Here is a 23,832-nt window from a genome sequence, read left to right as displayed (position 1 = left end):
GGCCTTAGGTTTTTTGGGTTTGACTTATTTTGCTTAGCATGATATTCTTTAACTCCATCCATTTACCAGAAAATACCATAACTTCATTCTTCTATAAAGCTGAGTAATATTTCATCACATATACATACATACGTGTGTGTGTGTGTGTGTGTGTGTGTGTGTGTGTATCACATTTTCTTTATCCATTCATCTGTTGAAGTGCATCTAGGTTGGTTCCATAGTTTAGCTATGGTGAATTAAGCTGCTATAAACATTGATGTGGCTGCATCACTGTAAGTATGTTGATTTTAAGTCCTTTGGGTAAAAACCTAGAAGTGGGATAGCTGGGTCAAATGGTGGTTCCATTCCAAGTTTTCTGAGGAATCTCCATACTGCTTTCCATAATGGTTGCACCATTTTGCATGCCCACCAACAATGTATGAATGTACCTTTTTCCCCACATCCTTGGAGACGGTTCTAACTGAGATTTGTAAGTGAAGGAGAGGCTGTATGTTCTGGTGGAAAGAACATTGTATCAGATAGTGTGAATTCTGTATTTAGTTATTAACTAGCCATTTGGTCTTAGATCTTGACCTTGCAGAGTTTATTCTTCACCTCCAAAATTTCCAAGATTCTTTACAATTCCTGAACTCTACGATGTTTCTAGTATGTAAAGTCTGTTTCTGATTTCAGAGAAGAGTAAGCAAGCCACTCTTTAGAAGGAAGACAGTCTATATCAGTTTATTATATTAAAGACACTAAACTTTTTGTCTGCCTATTTTTACATTTGCACACACTTGAAAGATTTTGTGTGAGATTCTGTGGCAGACAAAGCTGACATTGGAAAAGAATGGAATGAAAGCTTTTCCCCCCTTTCTGAAACTATTAGTGACTTTGGAAAACCAAACTTACTTCTGCAGGTGTGGTCATTTTGCTTATTGGCACTGGAAACGGTCAGATGACTGACAGACATTGAGAGTAGGTCATCACTCCACACTAGTTGCCAGGGTTATGAAGGCCAGCAGACCTGTCACAGCACCCTTAATAGCCACTGGACATCGTCCTTGTTAAAGACTTCTAGGAAAATATGTCCATAATTCCCTTGGTAACCCATCCTACTAGACAGGTTTCAGAAAATGTGTTCCAATCTTAGAAACATAATTCCAGAAGCATAGTAAATTCTTTTTTAGGTCTATCCTAGAAAATGTATGTAAAGATGACAAAAATCATTGTCCTTGATCAAATAAACATTAATGTTTATGCTGTTGATTTGTTGTTTATATTACTGTTTAAATTACTTTCAACTTTTGAATATTTTTTTAACCAGCAAGCTGCTCAGGTAATGAGTTATTTTGAGTTATGTACTCATTTTTCAGCAAGCTAAGCAGATTTTTATGGCTTTGAGAGATCTTGATTTTGTAATTACTTTCCATGGTGGACTTACTGCAGGTCCAGACCTGAGAGTACTATTGTATTTCAAAACAACTGACTGCCTTTAGCCTAAAAGTGAATTGTATTTTTCCCCCTTAGGAAGTGAACTGCTTGACAAGTTCAGAAACTTTGGAGTTAGTTTGTTTTGTTTTGTTTTTGTTTGTTTTTGTTATTGGGGATTGAACCCAGAGGCAGTTTACCATTGAGCTACATCCTCATCCCTTTTTATTTTATATTTTAAGAGAGGGTCTGTCCAATTCACTTGAGACCTCAGTAAGTTAGGATTGCCTTGACCTTGATGATCCTCTTGCCTCAACCTCCCTAGCTGCTGGGATAATAGGCATGTGCCACTACCCACCAGCTGGAGTTTTTTTGTTGTTGCCTCTAAATCAGCTAATCTGTGAATATAAATTTATTGAATATATCATCAAATGTAAAATCAGCATTGATGGGAAAATTGTGGGGAAAATATTGAAATTGGGCACTAATAAACATTAATCTGCGATGAAACCGTACATGACAACAGAAAAAGAAAATAATTATATTTTGAAACTATTTTCTAAAAATCTAATGACTATTATTATTTGTACATAAGACCCTCAGGGGCACATCTTAAAGTATTTATGGAAGTAATACTTGCATTCCTTTTTGTAACTCTATATTAGTTGTAAAAGTTGAACATTACTTTTTCAACTGAGTTTTTATATTTGTTTTAATAATGGTAGTAAGACTCAGAATGATTTAGAATATTAGGATTTTATAGTGTGGAGACTGGTTAGTTGTTTTTTTCTTCACTAGAAATGACCAACTCTTAGCTTTCTCAGTTCATGGTAACAGGACTCCAGATTTCTTCAAAATCATTTTGGATAAATCTAATGTACAGCTACTAACACAGAACTACATGTGTTATGCTCTTGTCTTTTGTTAAGTATAAATAGCAGACACATAAGTTAGTACACTACTGCAAGTATATATATTTTTCCCCCAACCGAAATGGGGGCAAGTAGTTAGACAACAGGAAAGAATATTTGAAGTCTTACAAAACCCACAAAATACAGTCGGTAGGTTTTTTAAATTTTCCTTTCCTTCTCTTAAATATATATCAATGGTTAAGAGCATGTGCTCAGGAGCCAGACTATTGAGATTACTAGTTTCATAACTTTGAGCAAGTTTTTTAACTAGTCAGGGTTAAATATTCTCTGCATGATGCATATTTTCTCATTTGTAAGAGAAAGGGATAATAACTACATCATATTATTGTTATGATGACTAAGTGAGTAATACATGAAAGCATTTAGGACAGTGTCTAGTACATAGTACCCAATAGATATTTTTAAACTCCTTCAGAATAAGGACTATGTCATATTCACCAATTTATTTTGGCGTTTTCACATTATGGAGTAAATTGATTTCTATGTATTCTGAGAATTTAATACTGGATCCAGTTTCTAGTAGTGAATAATAAAGGTGCTTTCTAACAGGTTTAGAGTAGTCAGTTCTTCACACAGCTTTTGTTTTGTTTTGTATGTGTATGTGTGGTTGTTGGTTTGTTTTGACACTGGGGATTGAACCCAGAGGTGCTTTATCACTAAGCTATGTCCCCAACCCTTTTTATTCTTTTTTTGAGACAGTGTCTCACTAAGTTGCTGAGACTGGTCTGGAACTTGCCTCGGTCTCCTGAGTTATAGGCATGCATGATCGTGCCTGGCTCTTTGCACGGTTCTCTTAAAACTTTTAAAATTCATTTTAGCTCTAGATATCTGAATTGAATTTCATATCTAATCCTTAGAAATATTATCATTAGGAGATTTAACTTGAGAGAAATGAAGAATTAATGGACCAAAGGTATTAAGTAAATGGATATACATTTTTCACATCTATTCTGAGCTTCCTCTGTATTGGTTTTTCTGTCTATTCTTGAACTCTCAGAATCCCCAGCAGATATCTTAATAACACTACCATTGGAGTTTGTTTCATGCTATTAGGTATTTCTTTACCCTGACTTTCTTCAGTCACTAAAGACAATACTTATGTCATATTGTAACTTAGTTCTCATGTTCTGTTTAAAAGCTGCTTGTACTTGTTCATTCTATGTGCTGTGAAGTCTTTATTAAAGGTTTTTACCCTTGTATATAATTCTGTTTGTTATCTAGTGTACACTGACTGAACTTTGTACAAACTTTACAAGCCATTAATGTGAAAATAAGGAATGTAGCTATGTGTTTTGATTATTTGAGTTCAAACTTTAAGTTTTTGCCTTTAATCACTAAAATAGCTTCTGGTGCCACTATGGCATCGTGTACCTAGTTTCAGTTCTGTTGTTGGTACCTTATGTAAGTGAGACTATTAGTTCATTTTTAAGTTTATGGTAGACATAGATATGTTTATTACATATATGTATATATATGATTATTATATGTGTGTATATATATGTATGTATGTCTTACCTCTAGCAGTTTGGGCTAGTGTTTTTTCTTTTAGGTATACATGACAGTAGAATTATTTTGGCATATTATACATATATGGAGTGTAACTTAGTCGAATTAGGATCCCATTCTTTTATATATATATTTTTTTTCTTTTCTTAGTTGTTGATGGACTTTTATTTTATTCACTTACCTATATGTACTGCTGAGAATCAAGCCCAGTGCCTCACACAAGCTAGGCAAGCACTCTACCACTGAGCCACAACCCTAGCCCTAGGATCCCATTCCTGCAGTTGTACACGATGTTGAATTTTACTGGTCGTGCATTCATGTATGAACATAGGAAAGTTGTATCGAGTTCATTCTCCTGCCTTTCCTATTCCCATTCTCCCTTCCTTTGCTTCATTCCCCTTTGTCTAATCCAGTGAACATCTATTCTCTTCTCACCCTTATTGTGCATTATCATCTGCGTACAGAACATTTGACCTTTGGTTTTGGGGGATATGCTTATTTTAGTTAGCATGATAGTCTCCAGTTTCATCGATTTACTGGCAAATGCCATAATTTCATTCTTTCTTATGGCTGAGTAATATTCCATTGTGTCTATATACCACATTTTCTTTATCCATTTATTTGTTGAAGGGCACCTAGACTGATTCCATAGTTTAGCTATTGTGAATTGAGCTGCTTTAAACATTGATGTGGATGCATCACTGTATTATGCTGACTTCTAAGTCCTTTGGGTATAAACTGAGGAATGGAATAACTGAGTCCCAAGTTTTCTAAGGAATACCCATACTGCTTTCCACAGTGGTTATACCAATTTGCATTCCCACCAGCAGTGTATGAGTGTACCTTTTTCCCCACATCCTCGCCACCACTTATTGTTACTTGTATTCTTGGTAATTGTCATTCTGACTGGAGTGAGATGAAATCTCAGTGTAGTTTTAATTTCCATTTCCTTAATGGCTAGAGATGTTGAACATTTTTTCACATATTTGTTGACCATTCATATTTCTTCTTCTGAGAGGTGTCTGTTCAGTTCCTTTGTCCATTTATTGATTGGGTTATTTGTTTTTTTGGTGTTTTTTGGGTTCTTTGTATATCCTGGAGATTAATGCTCTCTCTGAGGTGCTGGTGGCAAAGATTTTCTCCCATTCTATAGGCTCTCTTCACATTGTGTTTCCTTTACTGTGAAGAAGCTTTTTAGTTTGATGCCATTCCATTTATTAATCCTTGATTTTACTTCTTGCACTTTAAGGAATCTTGTTGAGGAAGTCTGTTCCTGAGCCAACATGATGGAGAGTTGGGCCTACTTTTTCTTTTAGTAGGCACAGGTCTCTGTTCTAATGCCAAAGTCCTTGATCTACTTTGGGTTTTGTGCAGGGTGAGAGAGAGGGTTTAATTTCATTTTGCTACATATGGATTTCCAGTTTTCCCAGCACCATTTGTTGAAGAGGCTATCTTTTCTCCAGTGTTTGTTCACAGCACCTTTGACTGGTATGAGATAACTGTATTTATGTGAGTTTGTCTCTCTCTCTTCTGTTCCATTGGTCTTCATGTCTGTTTTGGTGCAAATAGCATGCCATTTTTGTTACTATAGCTCTGTAGTATAATATAAGGTCTGGTATTGTGATGCCTTCTGCTTCACTTTTTTTGCTAAGAATTGCTTTGGCTATTCTGGGCCTCTTATTTTTCCAAATGAACTTCACAACTGCTTTTTCTATTTCTATGAAGAACCTCATTGGAATTTTAATAGGAATTACATTAAATCTCTACAGGGCTTTTGGTAGTATGACTGTTTTGACAATATTAATTCTGCCTATCTGAGAACATGGGAGATCTTTTTATTTTCTAAGGTCTTCAATTTCTTTCTTCAGTGTTCTATGGCTTTCATTGTAGAGATCTTTCACCTCTTTTGTTAGATTGAATCCCAAGTACTTATTTTTCTGTGAATGGGATAGTTTTCCTAATTTCTCTTTCAGTTGATTCCTTATAGGTGTATAGGAACACAGTTGATTTATGGGTGTTAATTTTATATTCTGCTACTTTGCTGAATTGGTTTATGAGTTGTAGGAGCTTTCTGGTAGAGTATTTTTATTTAATGGAAATTATTTAAATTTTTTTTTCCTTTTTGTTAATTTTTATTTTTACAGACTACATTTTGATTCATTGTATACAAATGGGGTACAGCTTTTCATTTCTATGTATGTACACAATGTAGATTCACACAATTCATGTAATCATACATGTCCATAGGGTTATGATGTTTGTCTCATTCTGCTATCTTTCCTTCCCCCACCCTCTCCCCTCGTCTCATTTCCCTCTACACAATCCAAAGTTCCTCCATTGTTCTCTTACCACCACCGCCCCCCCTGCCTTATGTATCATCATCCACTTATCAGAGAAAACATTTGGCCTTTAGTTTTTTGGGATTGGCTTATTTCACTTAGCATGATATTCTCTAACTCCATCCATTTACCTGCAAATGCCATAATTTTATTATTCTTTATGACTGAATAATATTCCATTGTGTATATATACTGGAGTTTCTTTATCCATTCATCTATTGAAGGGCATCTAGGCTGCTATAAATGTTGACATGGCTATGTTACTGTAGTATTCTGATTTTAAGTCCTTTGGGTATAAACCGAGGAGTGGGATAGCTGGGTCAAATGGAGGGTCCATTCCAAGTTTTCTGAGGAATTTCCATACTGCTTTCCAGAGTGGCTGCACCAGTTTGCAACTCCCATCTGGTAGAGTTTTTGGGTCTTGTAAATATAGAATCCTATTGTTGGCAAATAGTTTGAGCTCTTCTTTCTTCAGTTTCTTTCTGTTGTCATATTGCTCTGGCTAGGGTTTCAAGGACTATGTGAATAGGTTAAAAAAAACCACACCCCTGTCTTATTCCAGTTTTGTGTTCTTGATGTTCAGAATAACTTATTCTTCTCAAGTTTATGATCCCATAATATATATGTCTATGTCTAATAAACCAGAATAATAATAAAACCTACAGGCTTTCACAGACTGTGTATAGTGTTGCCATTATTACTTTACATGGAGATTGCTTCAGAAAGTAGCAATAGTTTTGGGCATAATTGTTCAAAAATGTTTATTGTTATTTGCTTTTAAGAATTTTTTTTCTGAGGAGGAGGGGGCACAGGGGATTGAACTTGGGCACACAGCTACTGAGCCACATCACCAGCCCTAATTTGTATTTTATTTAGAGACAGGGTTTCACTGTATTGCTTAGCGACTCGCTTTTGCTGAGGCTGGCTTTGAACTTGTGGATCCTTCTGCTTCAGCCTCCTGAGTTGCCTGGATTAAAGGTGTGAACCACCACTCCTGGCTTAAGAATGATTTTTATTAAGCATACTACCAAATAAAACTGTATAATTTTATTGCATAATAAAACTATAGAACTGAGTATAATCCCACACACCTATAGTCCCAGTGACTCAGTAGGCTGAGGCAGGAGGATCACAAGTTTCAAAGCCAGTCTCAGCAACTTATTGAGGCCCTAAGCAACTCTAAATTTAAGGCTCTAAATTTAAAGCAGGGGGCGGGGTGAGGGGGAATTGGGCATGTGGCTCAGTGGCTAAGCACCCCTGGCTTCAATTCCCAGTAACCTCACCTGTCCAAAAATAAAACCTATAGAATTTAGTCTCCTCTTTCTGGGGTGGAATGCACAATAAAAAAAAAATAACATGACTTTGGACTGCCCTAGTACTTATCAAAAGTTTATTTCAATAATATGGAATTATGACTAATCTAGGCATTGAAGTTAACAATTATTTATATTTGAACATCATCACAAAGAATTATAGCTAAAAAGCTATGTGAGAAATTTTCTTGATTTTTCTGAATATATATATTCTTTATTTTGAGGCCCCTCAAACCCAAACTTTAATATGAATCTGAGGAAGGAAAATATGATGGACATTTAAATTAAAGGATTATTTCCCTTAATCTTCATAATAATACTTCAGTACACAGGTAGTGTCTTCATTTCAAGTGGAGTCCCACATCAGTACATAAGAATCCCATCACATTTACCTTTCATGAAATTGTCTGCATATACTCAGCCAAACATAAAACAATAATTTAAATATTGCAGTCACATTCTACTGGTAGCTTTTACTTCACAGTAGATAAATTTGCTGTTCCATCAGTTCGTTTCATTGCCTAGGTGTGAACATCTCACTATGTTGAATGTGATTCTTTTACTAAGACATGTAATGTTCATACAACATTACCTCTATTATACATCCTCTAGTGCTCAACCAAAGAAACAGCAATTTGTTCCTGGAAGAGAAGTTGCTATTTAGGCTTGTTCAACCATTTTGTTTGTCTCCTTGTTGACTTGCAGATACATGGTTATAACAAGCTATTGTCCATGCATGTGTATTCTCTTTGATGTATGTACACACATGATCACTCATGCATAAACTCACACCCTTTTAAATACATATATTTCATATACTTCACATGTAACTTTATTGAATTATAGATCACTGAATATACATTGTATCTTTGTACAAAATACTTCTGTACAAAGTGGTATACAAAAACCTTATACATTTACTTTATGGGTGATTGTTGATTTTTCAAGGACCATGTTGACCCCAAATATGCAGAGGCTATATTTGCACAAGCTCATTTCTAGAATGTAACACCCCGAAAATATCTATTTCAGTCACTAGCCATTCACTAACAAATTTTCAGTCTTCTAAAACAGAAGTATTTGGTTTGGTGTCACATAATCAGCAGAGAGGTTAGTATTCTGGTTCTGTTCTAGAATCATAGCAATGTCTCATTTTACTGCATCAAACCTTCCTCCCTCCACAGTGTCAGAGAGATCATGTCTTCTTGGCCCTGTATCCATATATTTGATTAGCTAACAAAAATGGCACATGGTAGCTTTTCTGTTTACAAGGGTCTAGATGAAATTCTTATCCACACATTTCAGATAGGACATAAATCGGGCATTTGTATGAAAAGAATGAATATTATATAAGGAAGTGAGAGTAACATATAGATTTGTCCCGTTATTTACATTTTCTATCTTTAATCTGTTTCTCTAGACTAAGGAGCTATCCTAGCTCCACTCAGTGTTTTCATACAATAAATTCTGCCTGGTATGGTTGTGTTTTCTTGAACAAATTCATAGACTTAGAACAGACAGGAGAAAGAAACATAAATAACAAAAGGTCCAGTTATCACAGAATGAGATGTTGTGAGCTACTTATAATTTCTAATATTCCATTTCCATTTTGTTTTAATATGACTCAAGATTATTGCCTCTGGGGAATGAAGCAGATTTTTCTAAAGTGCCTTCAAAATTTGGGCTGAGAAAATACGGTCACTATGTATATTTATATTTTTAAAAATAAGTAACTGAATTTATCCTATTTATTCAATATACCTCATGCTTAGAAGTATGCTAGACCTTTGATATATCATGGTGAACAATGCAAACATAGTCTGTGGATATAAGAGTCAACATTTTCCTTGAAAAAAATTTCTTAAATCACCCACAACCAGGTGTGGTGATACACACCTGTAATCCCAGCAGCTCAGCAGACTGAGGCAGGAGCGTCACAAGTTCATAGCCCACCTCAGCAATTTAGCAAAATGCTAAGCAACTTAGTGAGATACTGTCTCAAAATTAAAAAATCAAAAAGGGCTGGGGGCGTGACTGTACGGTTAAGTGCCCCTGGTTTCAGTTCCTTGTACAAAAAAAAAAAATTTTTATCACAAAATACAATGTATATGGATTTTATGCACAGTATTATACAGAAATGTGTTTTGTACAAAGATATGTATACTCAACAATCTAAAACATATGTTACCATTATACATTTATGCACTGAAAAGGCACACTGTACCCTACAAGTATGTACACTGTGTGTCAATTAAAAGTAAAGAATATACTGGCCTGTAATCCCAGCAACTTGGGAGGCTGAGGCAGAAAGATCACAAGTTTGAGGTCAACCTCAGCAACTTACACATATAGCTCAGAGGTAAAGCACCCCTGGGTTCATTCCCCAGTACCAAAACAATAAAGGAGGAAGGAAGGATTACACACAAAAAAGTAAAGTTATATATGCAATATATAAACTACTTAAAAATATTTAAGTATTTAAAAGGATGTGGGTTTCTGTGTGAAAATATGCATCTGTGTATCAAAATACTCATGAACAAAATAGTTTGTTACATTAAACCATTTTTGCATTGCTAGGATAAATTTTACTTGGTAGTCATAAAATACACCCAATATACTATTAAATTATGTTTGCTCCTCTTTTACTTAGAATTGCCATTTTATGTGATCTAGATAAAGTCTGTATCAATACAGTAAGAAATGAATTAGAAGAGGAATAAGTACTGAAAAGAAAAAGCACAGTTCCCATTTTTGGTGTAATATGATTGCCTTCCTAAGAAAACCAGGAAATTATTGGAATGAATAAGAAAAAATTTGAAAATTAGTAGTTCTCCTTTGATAGCAATAATTGTTAGCAAGTATGATAGAAAATCATTTGTAACAGAATTTCAAAAATTATAGTGGTGAAAAACTCGTGAATCTTTGTGAAGAAACCTAAAAAACTTTATTGGAACATAGTAGGTTAGGGAGAGGAATATCATGTTCCTGAATGGGAAATTCAAAATACCAGTTTTTCTCATTAATTTATAAGTACATAACATAATTTTCTTTTTAAAAAAATGCTTTAGAAATTAACAAGGTAATTTTGCGAGACTGTAAAACAGATGAAAATGAGATAACTTTGGAGTGAAAAACCAAGACAGTTGACAGAGAGCTAACCCTACAGCGCTGTCAGAAAACAAAATATAATGTAAAATTAGAGTAAATAAGAGTTTGAGACTGGCATAAGCATTGATAGTAAGGGAAGAGAAATCCTAGAAACTCTATATATGAGAAAATTGTCATCAGAAATCAGGAGAAGAGGTCATGGTGGTACATGCCTGTAATCCCAGTGATTCAGTAGGATCACAGATTCAAAGCCAGACTTAACAATTTAGCTAGACCTTGTCTAAAAATTTTTAAAAAAAGGCTGAGCATGTGGCTCAGTGGTAATGGTTAAGCGCTCCTGGTTTCAGTCCCTGGTACCAAAAAAAAAAAAAAAAAAAAAAAAGAAATCAGGAGAAAAAGAGAGACTTAAAAATGTTTTGGGGAAGTGTTAAATATTTAGAAAAATGAGAATTTTTATCTCATACCAAAATAAAGTTCAGATATATTAAAGAGTTAAATGAAAAAGTAAATATCCTATACTTGTCCATTTTTAAAAGTTGGGTTTGTTTGTTTGTTTTGAATTTTTGTTCCAGGGATTGAACTCGGGTGCTTAACAACAGAGCCACATCCCCAGCCTTTTTATTTTGGGACAGGATCTTGCAAAGTTGCTTAGGGCCTTGCTAAATTGCTGGGGTTGGCTTTGAACTTGTGATCCTCCTGCCTTAACCTCCAGAGCTGCATGTGCCACCCAGTCCAGCTCATTTTAAAAAGATATTTATCTGAATTGAAAGTACTTACTAAGGGAAATTTCATTATTTGCCTGTTAAAACAGTGACAATCTCTTCTTGCACCCCCATGCAAATGAACAAATTAAAAGATGTGCAAAGTAGGATTAGAATTCCCATAAAAATGTAACAGGTGTTCATCTTTAAATTTTAAAGTGTAAATATTATCAAAAGTTCCAGTTCCTTGTAGACAAAAGAGTGAAAACTGAGAAGATGGGCTCATTTACTAAAGAAGAAATACCACCATATAAGAATTTTTTTTTCCCAGCAGGTAATTGAAGAAGTAGAATTTTTAAATATATTGATTTTTTACTTTTTGAGTTAGCAAAAATATTTTTCTAATAGCTATTACAGTTAGAAAGTGCCTTGAAATGTGCTTGCTCATTTAATTCCATTGACTGCCTACATTGTTTCAACTCTTTTGGAAAGCAAGTGAGCAATTTTTAGGCTTTTAAAATTAGCATACCTTTTGACCCAGTAATCCTATTTACATCATTATATAAGCAGTAATTTATGACTGCTTAAATATTTAACACATAAACTATATTAAATTTCCCATAGAAATACGTAGTCAGAGAAGATGTGTTTATGAATAATTTACAATGAGGAAATGTTTTTGAAGTGAAAAAAACAAGATACCAAAAATATATACACTATATGAGTACAACTATACAAAGAAAGAAACCGAAAAATATAAGCAGATGAGAACTATAAAAGAATATATCAAAAATGCTAATATGGTTGTCTTAGGCACATTTTTCACTCTTTTCTTCATTCATTTATGTCCTGTATTTCCATTAATTACAGGGCAGAGTCTCATGCCCATTATAGGCACTTCAGTCAGCTTAAAGTGAATGAACTTCTATAATATATATGGGTTACTTTCACATTGAAAGAAGTACAGTATAATTCATATTTGTGTTAAGTGTAATAAGTACTCTAGAAAGTTTTCATGTGCCTCTTACCACCCACCCCCCTTATTTATTTATTTATTTATTTATTTATTTATTTATTTATTTATTTTTTCAAAGTGCTAGATATCAAACCCAGGGCCTTGCACATGCTGGGCAAGCATTCTGTTACTGTGCTATAGCCCAAGCCCTCACATTTTTTTAAATATACATTTATTTTTAGTTTTATGTGAACACAATACCTTTATTTTATTTTTAATGTGGTGCTGAGGATTGAACCCAGGGCTTCAGGCTTGCTAGGCAGGCACTCTACCACTAAGCCACAACCCCAGCCCCTCACATTTCTTTTATGTGACCTTTTTCTGTTCTAATGTAACATCATTATTTAAGTTAGAAAATCCTGCTAATCTTGACTCTTTCCTCGACCTGCCAAATCCACCTGATCACCAGACTTTAGGTATTCTTAGACATATCTTTTGATTTTTATCTTTATCTTTTCTCATAATCACTGCCTCTGTTTAGTTCTTTCCTATATCATAGGAGTATTCCATACAGTCTACATTTTCTGATTTCTTTTTTATTTTCCACACTGCTACCAAAATATTAGACATGTAAATAGCTAGCAGAATTTTATGTATGTGCTGTAATAAATAAGCTTTATGGAAGAGAGCCAGGGAGAGATTGACATTGCTTCTATACTGTGTGCTACAGTGATCGCTCTAAAAGACAAAATTGAACTGCTTAAAGTTCTTAATTCCTTATGACCTGTATTGCTCCTCTCAAATTTGAGATTTATGAGAATCACCTACAGAACTTTTTAAAATACAAATTTCCTAGACCCTAGAAATTCTAATTCAGTAGATCTATAGCCTGAGAACCTGAATTTTAATAAGTCTTCCCTTTCATGATCTCAAGCACATGAAAACAAGTTGTTAAGGAACACTGACATTAGGATGAAGTCCAGCCTCATTAATTTACTACAATACCCCTCACAAATTGGCATCAGCCCTCTTTTTTTATAGTTACTTTCTGCACTTTACCTCATATAACACCGTATAATCTAGCCACTCTGGACCACCTCAGACTCACCTAAATCTTTCAGAACTTCTGTTCCTGCTGCTTAGAGACCCTTTTGCTATGGCTGTTCCTGCCCAGTAATGTGTTGACCTGACAACACACATATCTTCAGTTTATATGTGATCTCTGTAAGCCTTTCCTGTATGCACTCTCACAGGCAGAGTCCATCTCTCCCTTCTATGTATTTATTACAACATACATGTGCTAAATTATACTTAATTATTTACATATTTTCCTCATGAGCCTGAGGGCCTCTTGATTGTCAGGGATGTCACTTTATTTATCTCATACTTCTAGCATAAGCTGGCACATAATAATTGCATAGTGAATATTTTTCTTGTGATTAGCAATTCAGTGAAGAAGGCAGGGAAGAAGGGAATTGTCCCATTTTTCAGTGAGAACAATGGAGTCTTGAGAAATCATGTATTTGTCAACTGTTATCTAGCTTTTAAAATGTACACTTGGGATTCATGCTCAAGATATCTGCCTTTTTTGGTTTTTGGTTTTGATCTTTTCAGGAAAGTCGGTTATAGTGTAATTACCCCCTCCTTTTTTTGAACACTTTTTGGCTCCCATGTAATTGATCCATCATATTTAGGGAGAAGGTGTTTCAATAAACTTTTTCATCATTATAAAATAATGCACATCCCTCTAGGGCAAGAGCTGACTGCTGGATATTAAGCTATTTGTATCTCACTTTCACATTCAACCTCCTATACTCAGCTTTGTGCTGTTTATTTGCAGAAAGCATATTATAATGCCTACTGGGATGTCCACAAACACTTATTTAATTAAATTGAACTGATATTTATATAGGAAACATTCGGCAACAAGACAAAAAAATTCGGACGTGTAATTATTCAATTGGGTTTTCATTGTAGTTTTGAATGCTCAGTTTCCAAAGTTGAGATGTAGTTAGCCTTGCTGTAGACTTCATTCTTAAGGTGTTGATGGAAGTCATTGACCAGCTGCAAAGTTTGTATCCTGTGTGCCATAGAAAACATGTAGCTATGGTTGAAACCAAATGTTAGCAATGAAATATTTAGCCCCAACTGTTCTTTTAAAAGAAACATTTTAGATAATTAGAGTCATCTTGTAATATACTTATACCCAGCTGTCAGCTTTTAAATTTTTCTGCCAACATTTCTGGAACTGAAACCAAGAAAATGGAAGTTAGTGTACCATGCTTTGAAATACACTAAACCACTTGAAAAATGGTTATGTCTTAGATGATTTCCAAAGTTCCTCAGTGCCTCAAAAGATTTTTATAAAAAGCAAATATCTAATAATCTTCCCTAATATTAAGCTGAAATATATACTTAAGTAATAGATTTTGAGAAGTAGAAAATTACCTCTATTAGTAGTCACTTGACTTGAGGATTATTAAAGTAAATTTGAGCTTTTTAATTCCAGTTTTGAAATTTTCTGTTCCTCAGTTTTATTACCCTGTTTAATCAACATCTTTCTATCCTTCTCCTACTCTCCCTTTGTTTAGCTTTTGTTATCTTTCTACTTTTAAGATATTCAAATTTAATTTCCTGTCACATCAATTTTTCAGTAATATTCCTGATTCCTCACTGTGGGTTAGACAGTAATAATAGTAATCTGTTCTTACTGTCAAGTCTTCTCCCATCCTTCCACAAGAAGTATATACTTTTTATATTATCAATTTAATAATAATATTTACACTCTCTTGCATACCCATACTGAAACCCTCTTAAATTTTGACCATAGGTGGATTTTAATAGTTGAAACTAATAGCATCCATATGATTATTAAAAAAAAAAAAGGTTTCACTTCACAACCAAGTGAACCATTGTGGTTAGATTTCTTTGAATTCATGTTCAGCATCACAAAGAATATTAGCACTCAGGTCACTTTGTTTTTTCATATACTCCTGATATTTCTCAAATTGTGCTGTGTTGTTCATTTAGGTAGGATTTTATATGTTTGTTTTTTTTTCCCCCTGACTTTTTAATTCTTCCCTTTTTTTCCCTATTGTGAGATTCTTCACATCCTTAGTGCTGACTCCTCAGTTCTTTCATCTGTTGCTTAGTATCTGTTGACTTATTTTTCCTGAACACTTTTTACTTTGGTCACAGATTTTGGCTTATTACCTTTTATGATTAATGAATGTAAAACTATTCCAGGATTGCCTTTTCTTAACTATTTATGTGGATTGTTTGGACTTTGGGCCAATATGTGATATTTTCCTTTCTCTTGACCTCCACCATCAGTTGACCTCCACCTTTTCTTGACCTCCACCTTTACTAATGAGTAATAATTATTCAGTTAAGTACTTTAAAATTGGTTCAGGGGAAGTAAAGCTTTGAGAACCTAGTTGTTTGGAAATGTCTTTACTTTTTTTTTTTTTTTTTTTTTTCATTTTACATGATTGTTTCCAAGGTGTGGAATTCCTGGTCAAATTATTTTCCAACAGATATTCATTTCTGCATAGTTTTGCACTTCTGTTATTGATAAGATTAGTGTTGTCAGTCTGATAATTTGTTCCTTTGATTTTTACCTGTTCCCTGTCCCCTGAACATTTTTAGGCTCTTATCTTTCTCATTTATTGTCTATATAGATTCTTCTTTTTCTTAACGTTCTGCCTCACTGACCCTTTGAATCTAAACATGCCTCCTCAGATCTGAAATGTCTTTCTTTTATGTCTTTAATATTCCTCCTTCCATTTTTCTCTTATTATATAACTTCAGGAATATAAGGATTTGGTTATTGGACCTTTTTGATTCATCAGAGCCTTTTCCTGATTGTTTTCTTTGCTTATGTCTCAGTGTTCTAGCAGGTTTTTTGTTTATTTGTTTTGTTTTTTACAAATATGGTAGGTAACGTGCTGTATCATTTAACTTGCATTCTGATTATAAATAAAGATGTGCAGTTTTATTGGCCATTTACATGACTTTTTCTGTGAACTGTCAATTTATATTATATGGTGCATTTTTAATTAGGTTCTTACTATTTATTCAGTAGGGATTTCTCCCTTCATAAGTTAACATGAGTAGCACAGTTTTTACTAGTTTATATTTTCTTTTTGCCTAATGATATTTTCCCTCTACATACAGGAATTTTTAGTATCCGGTTGCATTTATCAGTCTTCTTTATACTGCAGTTTTACTTAGAAAAGACTTTTTCATGCATTATTAAAAGAATTACCTAATGCTTTCTTATAGCATGTTCATGATTTTGCTTTTATGTAGTTTTACCATTTTAAGTAGGTTTTAGTTTTATGTATAAATTAAAAACCCACCCTTATATTTTGTATAGCTAGTTCTAAATGGTATTTTCCCTTTTAATTTAAAATGATCTTTGTTATATACTGTGTCTGTTTTTAAATTTTGTTATAATTTATTAAGCTGACTTTTCATGAGCTGTATCTTATCATTGTACTTATTGTAGTTTTATAATATGTTTTAATATCCATTCGGGCTAGGCCCTTCTCTATCCCGTACTTTCTCCCTTACTCTAATTTTTCTTGGGTTTCCTGCAGTTTTTTAACATGAGAGTTACGTATGAAACACACACACACACACTGGTATTTTATTGGAATTATATCAAATGTATAGGTCATATAAGGGATAATTGAATCTTTTTGTATTTATATCTTTGTGTCCAAGAATTTGTGTTGTTTCATTTTTTTTTTTTTTTCTTTTTTTGTTTCTTCAGGGTTTTTTTGTTACTTGGGAACATTTTAAAATTTTCTTTATCTTAAAGCCCTAAAATTCTATTTTTTTCCCTTCATGTGGCTATTCAATTCTACCGGGACCATCTGTTAAATAATCCTTCCTATTACCCCAATTAGAGATTTGTAGGATTTTTTACTGTACAAATTGTATCAACAACTTGAGTCCATATCTGAATTTAGTTCTGTTTCCTGGATCTGCATTGGCCAATGCTGTGCTATTCTTTATTAAATGAGGCCAGAAGATCTGTTAAGGCTAGCCTTTTCACATTACCCTTCTTTAAAACATTCAGTATATTAAAAGTTATTATGAAACTTCTTGCACTCTTCTAGAGGTTGAAGAGACAATACATACACTCAAAAAGAAAACCACAAACCAGTCTCATTTTAAATGTTTGTTATTCTTGATTAAATATTAGCTCATAGATTCAGGAGTTTGTTCTCACACATGCACACACACACACCACAACCAAATGGTATTTACTCTAGAAATACAGTGGTATTTTAATATTAGGAAATCTGTAGAAGACATATTCTCTTCCCCCCACACACAGTCTTAGTAAAATAAGAATAGCTGTTTTATATTAGTTAAAAGACATCCCAAACCAGAAGATTTAAACAGGCTAAATAATGAAAGGACCACATTCCTACTAACATCATGAATAATGCAAGGAATAATCAGCATACAATGCTAATGCAGTTAGATAAGAGAGTAGTCTAATAAGAAATTATAATTTGCAAATTTTGCATTCCAACATCCATTTTTGTCTGACTGCCCACATAGCTCCTTTCCAAAGTGAAACCAGTGTCATTAATCTCACTAATTTTAGTAGGAAAACTGGGAAGGGGTATGGGGATATATATTTATTTACATATATTTTCAAGGCAGATTTTTAATTTTTATTAGTATATTATTTTTATTATATCTAATTTAAAATATCTTCTGAGTCTGTAATCATATTTCCTTATTTATTTTTATCATCAAAATTAAATGCATCTTCCAGGGTTTTTTTTAATATTTTGGTGTAGATGAACACAATACCTTTTATTTATTTATTTTCATGTGGTTCTGTGGATGGAACCCATGTCTCACACGTGCTAGACAAGCCCTCTACCACTGAGCTACAACCCCAGCCTCCATCTTTTAGTTTTGACAGTGTGTGGAGGCTGGGTGGTTCTCTTCTTCAGAAAGCAAACTTCAGACTTCTGGAGTAGCCAAAATATATTGTAATTATTTCTGAAGATAAAGAGAGACATTTCAAAATTATAAAGAAACCAGCAGACCAGGAAAATGTAAAATTCTAAGTGTATGTATACTTAAGAAGCATAAAGTACGTGAAATCAAGATTGACAGAACTCAAAGGAGAAATGGCCTATTCAACATTTGTACTCCTTTCTCAACAGCTGGTAGAATAAGTGGACAAAAAAAGAGGATACAGAAAGCAGTCAACCAACTCAACTTAATTAACATCTACAGAATATTCCACCCAGCAGCAGAATAGACATTCTTCTTAAGTGCATTTAAAATATCCATCAGGCTGGGCAGAATAACAGCCCCCCAAAATTAAATGTGTTAATAAATATGAAAGATATGAAGTAATGCTCAGTGTTTTGTAACTACAAAGGAATTAGTTATCACTAATGAAATTTTTCAAATGTGGATATTAAACTACACTTTTAAGTAATCACGTGAGTAAAAAAGGAATTCACTGGAGAAAGTAGAAAATATTTTTAACTGAATGAAAATGGAAATGGAACATATTAAAATATTGGATATGTATCTAAAGCAGTGCCAAGGAAGAAATAGAAAGCATTAAATGCTTATACTAGAAAAGAAGTCTAAAATCAATTATTTAAGCTGCTACCTTGTGAAACTAGAAGAGAAAGAGTAAAGTAAACCCCAAGTACAAAAAAAGGAAATAATAAATATCGTTACAGAAATCAAGGAAATATGAAAAATCAGTTAAACACTGGTTCTTTGAAAAGTTTAATGAAATTGATAAACCTGTGATTAAAATGATTAAGAAAAAGAGATGGACTGGGGATATAATTCAGTGTTAGAACACTTGCCTAGCATGCATGAGGCCCTGTGTTTGATCTGCAGAAGGTGGCGGGTGCAGAGAAAAAATGTAAATTAATAATAGTAAGAATGAGGGGCTTGGGTTGTGGCTCAGTGGTAGAGTACTTGTCTAGCAGGTGTGAGGCATTGGGTTCAATCCTCAGCACCAAAAATATACAATTTGATGTTTTAAAAAAAATAGGAATGAAATAATGAATATTATTATATATGCATTGGGTACTGAAAGGATAAGAAAGGAGTTTTATGAGCAACTTTACAATAACCAGTTTGACAGCTTAGATGAAATGGACAAATTCCTTGAAAAACACAAATTATTAACTCCAAAGAAAGTATAGAATCTAAATAGAACTATATAGAGAAAATAAATTAAATTAGTACATAAAATCCTTCCAAAAAAGAAAATCCATTTCCCAGTGGACTAGCTGGTAGTTTCATCAAACACTAAAGGAAGGGAAAAATGCAAATTTTTAGAAAATACAGAAGGAATAATATCACAATTCAGTTTATGAGACCAGTATTACTAGTTTCCAAATTCAAAACAAAGGCATCACAAGAAAAAAACTAGCAACCAGTATTCCTCATGAAAATACACATAGAAATTCTTACTCATAAATTAGCACACTTAATACAGTATAAAAAAGATAATACATCATAACCAAGTAGAATTTGTCCTAGTAATGCAAGGCTAATTTAACTTTTAAAAATAATTCAGTGTAGTATACCATACTAGTAACATAAAATTGAAAAACCATATGATCGTCTCAGTAGATATAGAAAAAGCATTTGATGAAACTCAGCATAAGTTAATAATAGAAACTAAGCAAACTAGGAATTGAAGGTAACTTCCTTAGCCTGAAAGTGGATGTCTGAAAAAAACAATTAACCATTCGTGGTGAATGGTTTTATGCTTTTCCACTTTAGATCAAGATAAGGCAGGGATGTTTGTTCTCATCTCTATAATTAAGCATCCTTATCCTAGAAATTCTAGCCAGTGCAGTAAGGAAAGAAAAAGAACACACAGAATGGAAAGAAAGAAGTAACACTAAACAGATGGTGTGTAAAATAGAAAATTCTAAAGAATTGACACCCTTCCCCCCAAAAAAGACCCTACTAGAATAAGTGATTTTAGCAAGGCCGTAGAATAAAAAATAATAATTTTGTATTCTAGCAATGAATTGTTCAAAAATAAAATTAAAAAATCAGTCATTCACAATATTACAAATGAAATGCTTAGAAATAAATTTAACAAGATATGCAAAACCTATACCCTGAAAACTATAAAATATTGCTGACAAATTAAGGCCCATGTTTGTGAATTGGAAGAATGAATATTGCTAGAATGGCAGTTCTTATGAAATTGATCTGTATAATCTATAGAAATTGATCTGTAGATCTAATTCTATTAAAATCTTGTTTTTTAATAGAAATTGACAAGTGGGTTTCTAAAATTTATATGGAAGGCAAAGATATAAAATAGTCATAAAAAATTAAACTACCAAATCTGAAGACTGATTTTTTTAAAACCGTTATAAAGGTCTAAAAATCAAAATAGCACAATGTTAACGTAAGGATAGATCTGTAGGTGAATGGGAAAAAAATTTGAGAGTCTCAAAATAGAACTGTACTTAATATAGTAATTTATTTTTTCATTTTGTTTCTTCTTTTGGACAATTGGTACGTCCCATGTATCTTTTCCCCATAATATTAATGAAATATAGTATAATAATTTTCTAACTGAACATTTTTGCTTTGTATACCTGTATTTGCAATTTAGAACACATAAGTAAACTAAGGTATGTAGTAATTTTATTACCTTGACAAAGGTAATAACAAGGTGTCAAGGTAATAAAATGGCAGAAAGAATAGTCTTTTCAAAAAATAGTGCTATACATGAAGAAATTTTTTAGAAGACCCCAATGCTGTCTTTGCACCAAGCCCCCAAAATTCATTCAAAATGTGGCTGGGCACCAGTGGAAATGCCCAGGAGGATCCCACATCAAAGGCCAGCCTCTGCAACTTAGTGAGACCCTGTCTCAAAATAAAAAATAACAAGGGCTGGGAATGTTGCTTGGTGGTTAAGCACCTCTGGGTTCAATCCCTGTTATCAAAAAATAAAATAAAATAAGTATAGCCTAGCCCTACACATAAGTACTTATGTAATGATTGACTACGAAGGAAGAAAACTTTTAGGGGAGGATATGGAAGTGTTTTAAAACTTGATTGTTGCTGGGTGCGGTGAGGCACACCTGTAATCCCAGTGGCTCTGGAGGCTGAGACAGGAGGATGGAATGTTCAAAGCCAGCCTCAGCAATAGTGGGATGCTAAGCAACTCAGTGAGACCCTGTCTCTAAATAAAATACGAAGTAGAGCTGAGGATGTGACTCAGTGGTTGAGTGCCCCTGAGTTCAATCCGCAGTACCAAAGGAAAAAAAAAAATTAAAACTTGATTGTTGTGTGGTTCATGCAACTGTACACATTTACCACAACTCATCAATGTGATTTTTAAACTACATCTCAAGTAAGACTGAAATAAAAAACAATATATGCAAGTAGTTTTAAGTTAGGACTGAAAGTTTAATTAAAACAATAGTTCATTACTGCACTTCCCTCCTGCTTTCTTGCCCCCTAATTTGCCTTTCTTCAGGAAAAACACTTTCAACTTCTTTAGCAGCTACTTCTGGTGTTACCACCTTATAATAATGGTTGTATTGCTCTCTGTTGGTTCACATATCCATTAATAGCTTTTTATTTGGGTTTCAGCTCTCCTGTATCTTCCTTTGTCTTATCTCATCATCCTGATATATTTAATCATTATTGATTGGTTAAGTCAGATTTAGTGGGAAGTTTTGTTTTATTTTGTTTTGTTTTGTTTTCTTCTATCCTGGGGATTGATGCCGTTCAGCTACATCCCTGGTCCTTTTTAGTTTTATTTTGAGATAGGGTCTTGTTAAGTTGCTGGACTGGCTTAGAACTTGGAACCCTCCAAAGTAGCAATGGGTCTAAAGGTATGTGTCTCACAGGCTCAGATTTTGTGTTTTTTATTATTATGACCAAATAGTATTAAGTAAATATTGCTTAGGGTTATATATGTGTGTTTTTTTTTTTTTTTTTTTTTTTTTTTTTTTTTTTTTTTTTTTTTTGCCGTGCTGGGGATTGAACACCCTTGTGAGGCAAGCACTCTACCAACTGAGCTATATCCCCAGCCCGGGTTATATTTTTTGTTACAATTTGATGATCAAATAATTGCCTCATCTTAAAATTTTGCAAAGTTACCATTGCATTTGAATATGTCTTCCCATAGACTTTAATCCATCATCTCAGTAACTCACTGTGAGATAATCACTTTGATTTTTTTTTCCTGAGGTATCCTTGCCGGTGCTTCAGTCTTCATGATTTAATCTTGATTGCTCTCTAATTCTGTTTCACAGCTGTGACCTTAAGACTTGTCTTTGCTCTCATCCTGAAACTTCCTTATACCTACTTCCTGTTTGGAAGCTTGGATTCTTGTGCCCTGTACCTTTATGGTTTTTCTCCTTCATTTTACAGGGGCATTTCCTCTAGTGGCTTTCTACAATGAGATTACTAGGAAGATAAACTTTTGAGAATTTGCATACCTTAATAATTATGCGACCCTTAATAGAATTCTAGGTTAAAAGTCATTTTTACTAAAAATTTAAAGTATTGATTGCTTGGTATCTTCAGGCTTCCAGTTTTGCTTTTTAATGGTCCATTGCCATTCCGGTTCCTGATCTTTTATTTTTGTCTTTCTTTTTCTCTCTCTAGAAGTGATATTTTCTCTCTCTCTCTCTCTCTCTCTCTCTCTTTTCATTTCTGGTGTTCAGAAATTTTATAGTGGTGTATGCATCTTTCAAAAAATTTCTTGTGCTGTGTACTCAATAGATCCTTTCTGGAGATTTAATCTGTAATTCCTGGAAGTTTTCTAGTTTTTTTTTTTTTTTTTTTAAGAATTTCCTCCATTCTATTTTCTTCCTTCTATCTAGAACTACTAATCAGGTATTAGACTTCCTGGATAACTTTTCTGATTTTTACCTTTTCTTCTTTTTACTCAACTTGTTCTTTTTATTCTTTTGTCTGGACAATTGCCTTGTCTTTTTTTTTTTTTTTTTTTTTCACATTTTGTTCTCTGTTCTTGTTGGTTTCTTAAGAATTTTCTCTTACAAGAATTTTAATTAACAGTTTCTTTGACATTTTCTTCTGTGTCATCATTCTCTCTTAGCACTTGTGTTTTGTTTTGTCTCAGATTAATATTGGAGATTTTCCTCAAATGTATTAAGATGCTTTGTTTTCATTCATATTTGAAAGGCATTATGAGATGATTAAAAACTCTGGGTTTGGGGTCAGGGCCTTTGTCTATTGGTGGACTATGCCATATGAAATCCCTATCTTGATCCTTCTCTCTAGGTTGGTTAGCTTGGGATCCTTTTCTGAAGAAAATTTAGTCTCATGTGGGTTGTTATGTTTTAGAGCTATCCTGAAGGAAAAAAAGGGGGTGAGGGTGCTTCGCGTCTCATTAGACTTCCACATAATCCTCTGGTTTTAGTCACAACATTACCCATAACTACTTCTGTGCCTATTAAAGTTCAAAGCTTCTTGGGTTTAGTTTTTCCAGAAACTGGGCAGTAGTAATTTCTTCAAGGCTGGGAAATCTTTGACGATACCCAGTGGAATTAGAGA

At 33.6% G+C, this 23,832-nt stretch overlaps 1 protein-coding gene and 1 long non-coding RNA gene across 2 annotated transcripts in view; one reads left to right on the top strand and one right to left on the bottom strand.

Moving 5' to 3' along the window:
* Positions 1 to 23,832, bottom strand: part of LOC306671122 — a 376,374-nt gene that overhangs the window by 3,876 nt on the left and 348,666 nt on the right. The gene's annotated exons all lie outside the window — the stretch shown is intronic.
* PIK3CA (phosphatidylinositol-4,5-bisphosphate 3-kinase catalytic subunit alpha) overlaps positions 1 to 23,832 on the top strand; it is an 81,067-nt gene that overhangs the window by 6,223 nt on the left and 51,012 nt on the right. The window lies entirely within an intron of this gene.

This window comes from Sciurus vulgaris, assembly GCF_902686455.1.
Source record: "Sciurus vulgaris genome assembly, chromosome: 10".
NCBI classification, from domain to species: domain Eukaryota; kingdom Metazoa; phylum Chordata; class Mammalia; order Rodentia; family Sciuridae; genus Sciurus; species Sciurus vulgaris.
Note: the sequence above shows the minus strand (reverse complement) of the source record. Positions and strands in the feature narration are given on the sequence as shown.